Genomic DNA, 3,465 nt, shown 5'->3' with positions numbered 1-3,465 from the left:
TACTATTACTAATATAATTTGGTGATGTGTCACAATTTCTTTCAAACCTTAATTCATTTGTCAATGTGAATGAAGAATAAAGTACAATCCCACTGACCCTTTGGTTATGATTTGTACATGCATAATTTCTGTAGACTATTCGTGGCACTTTCTGCTGCAGGGACACAGTTCTTTGTGGACATTGCGACAAGTAATTGTCAAGAAAGACAGCCTAAAATCACGAGAAATAAGTTTCTGAAATATGGTTGGTTTCTACAATATTTGTTTTAACATGGGTACCCAGAGATATTCCGTATATATGTCTTCGTTATATCTATTCATATAATCTGTACTCCAGAAATATTTCAACCAAGTCACATCATACATTTATTAGTTCATCAAATTATCTAGTATCTTATGTTCTGTGACAGTTCTGTGTATTCAGTTGTCCCAGTTAATCAGTTTGATTTGATATTTGTTTTATAACCATTAAAACCTTGTCCATCAGTACATGTTGCATGTGTTAGCCCTACAATGCATTGACATTATCATCACACCTCAAGTTTCATATTTCTGAAGGAATCATTGTGTCAGTTATTTGATTTACAGATATGGATTGTGGACCAACAAACTCGGAGAATGACAAGACGCCTTCATTGGTATTTATAATTCACGCTATATTATCTGTTATATGCCCGGTAAGGGAATCTCTATTATAACAATATTATTCATATAGCTTTATAATGAAGCAGACACTATGTAAGTGCATACAACAAACCTTTTTGACCTCACTCAAAGTGTAAAGCGTAATATATACGTATATTTTAAATTCCAGGAGAAATACGGCTTTTCTGTCCTCACTGCCAGACGTCTGTTTCAAGAAAAACACGTTATCTCCATCTCCGTAACGACAAGATGTTTGTTTGTTTGTAAAGATTTTTCGGGTGAATGACAAATGTTTCATCAGGTAAGTCATCCAAGAATTTTTAGATTTCACTAAAAATCGAGTTTGCACTGTCACTTTGCTATCCATGTTTAATATATTTAATGTATGTATCATACATGTAACTGTAATAACTGAAAGTGAGCAAATGGTAATACGTATTTAATATTTGTAATACATGTTATCTGCATTATCATATATATTGCTGTGTTTCATTCATTGGAAATGTTAAGATTTTACAAGCTTTTCTTCAGTGAATTGTCTTTCAGTTGAATTGATGATTCAAACTGAATGTCCTTTTCCTTTCCAGACACTGACAGTGACCAAGATATTAACAGCACATTCAAGGTTTGCGAGCTATTACCACCACAATGTGAGAGCCTGATTGATTCGGATTCAGATGTTTCGCCAGATATTAACCAGGACTCGCATACACCAACAAACATCTACAGAAGAACAAAGCACTTTGTGTAGTGACTAGCTCGTCTTCATTCAGTGTGCCAACTTCCTGAGCAATGCTTGTGTGGAGAGAATTCTGTTACTCTTCTCTGAGCGCGCCAGTTTCTTAATACAGCGAATTGTGTACTACTGCAACTGCCCTGTTGCATTAAAATGTGACCTTTTCTAAGAAATGAAACAGTTGAATCATAACATTTCCAGAGTTTGTTTTTTGTTCAAATAAATATGTAATAAATATAACAAGATAATACAACATATTTCAGCTTTCTAAACTAACCGAACTCTCATTGTCATCTTCCTTGTACAAAAACCTAGCGGGAACCTACATTACCCAAGATCCACAAGGTTTCCGCAAGACCAGAAACTAACTCACTCCAGCTATAAAGGTTTCAGTAAACTGAAACTAAATGGAAACTTCCAACTACAGTTTCAGTTGACGGAAACATGACGGAAACTAAGACTTGTTAGTTTCAGTTGTGGAAACTATGCGGAAACTCTCATTGCGCGTTTCCTGAAACTGAAACCCAGCGGAAACCTACATTACCCAGTATCCATCAGGTTTCCGCAAGAACGGAAACCGAGTTATTTTTGCTGTGATGATACCCCCAAAACAACTCAAACGTACATTAGAGGATAGTTCATCTTCTGATGATAACACAGTTTCCAAAGGCAAATGTGACCATTGGTCTCGTTATTTAGTGATTTCTTCTTCAGATGATTTTCCGTTGAAACTGAATCCGTTTGCCCTGTCAAAAGCGATTTATGGCATTGCTGGTGACGTTGTGTCAATGAAAAAGATGCGATCTGGTCTTATATTACTTGAATGCAAATCAGCGTTTCAGTCATCTACACTCTTAGCTGTTAAGCATCCTGTGTCTGTACCTGTCACTGTGTCTCCACACAAAACTCTCAACAGTTCTAAAGGCATTGTCAGAGACCGAGAACGTTGTCTGCTAGACATGTCTGAAGATGAGATAGCGTTTGAACTAAAAGACCAGGGTGTAACAGGTGTAAAACGTTTTACAAGTCGGCAAAATGGTCAGATTGTAAACTTAAACACATATCTACTCAACTTTTCTGTTCCTGTTCCACCGTCATCCATCAAAGCAGGGTACTGCAATATCAATGTTGATAAGTACATACCGAACCCGCTTCGGTGTTACTCATGTCAAAAGTTTGGTCATGGTGCTAAATCTTGTACCAACAGCAAGAAATGTCATCGCTGTGGAGAACTTGCTCATGACACGTTAGATTGTCCAAACAACCCTAAATGCGTTAATTGCTCTGGCGATCATGCTGCCTCATCAAAATTTTGCCCTGTCTGGCAACAACAACATCAGATAGTGAAACTTAAACATGAAAGAAACATTACTTTCGCAGAGGCTAAACGTTTGGTTGCACATGACAACACTCCAGTTGCAACTGTGTCATACTCTGCAGCTATTACCCGTCAACGTACTAAGACTGTTAAATCAGTTGAATGCCAGACTGAAATCACTTGGGTGAATACTGAGACTTATTCTACGTGTGAAAACTGTTGCTTCCACGCAAACAGCATCACAATCCCGTCCACAATCTCGTTCACCATCACCTGTTATCGTGAATGCCAGCAAGACAGTGAACTATTCAAAAAAGTCAGATCGGGTTCCAAAGAGTCAACGGAATCCGGTACAAATATTTAATAGATATCAACCTTTGGAAGATATGCATGTCACTCCTCACCACCGTGTGCGCCAAAAAAGTCATTCGCCACGGTCCAGGAACAGATCGCCCGTGTTACCACCTAATGTAGCATGAATAATACACTTATCCAGTGGAACTGCAGAGGCCTTAGGACCAACTTAAATGAAATACAATTATTAGTACAAGATGTTCAACCATCAGTTTTCTGTCTCCAGGAAACATATCTTAAGCAGACTGATAAATTTGACTTACGTCAGTACAGCTCTCACCATTCTTTTTCTCCTCCGGGTGACAAAGCCACTGACGGCTCCTCTATCTTGGTGAGGCAGGGTATAATACACAGCCCTGCTGATCTCACTACTAACCTTCAAGCTGTTGCAGTTCGGATTTCGTTACACATT

General features: G+C 38.1%; 1 long non-coding RNA gene across 1 annotated transcript; it reads left to right on the top strand.

Annotated features, from left to right (window-relative positions):
• The first annotated feature begins 492 nt into the window (after positions 1 to 492).
• On the top strand, positions 493 to 1,515 carry LOC137260066 (uncharacterized). Its single transcript, XR_010954727.1, has 3 exons — positions 493 to 638; positions 815 to 946; positions 1,233 to 1,515. It is a non-coding gene; the product is annotated as an uncharacterized lncRNA (long non-coding RNA).
• Positions 1,516 to 3,465: the final 1,950 nt, after the last annotated feature.

This window comes from Haliotis asinina, chromosome 13 (genome assembly GCF_037392515.1).
Source record: "Haliotis asinina isolate JCU_RB_2024 chromosome 13, JCU_Hal_asi_v2, whole genome shotgun sequence".
Lineage (NCBI taxonomy): Eukaryota > Metazoa > Mollusca > Gastropoda > Lepetellida > Haliotidae > Haliotis > Haliotis asinina.
This window is presented reverse-complemented; position numbering and strand designations above follow the sequence as displayed.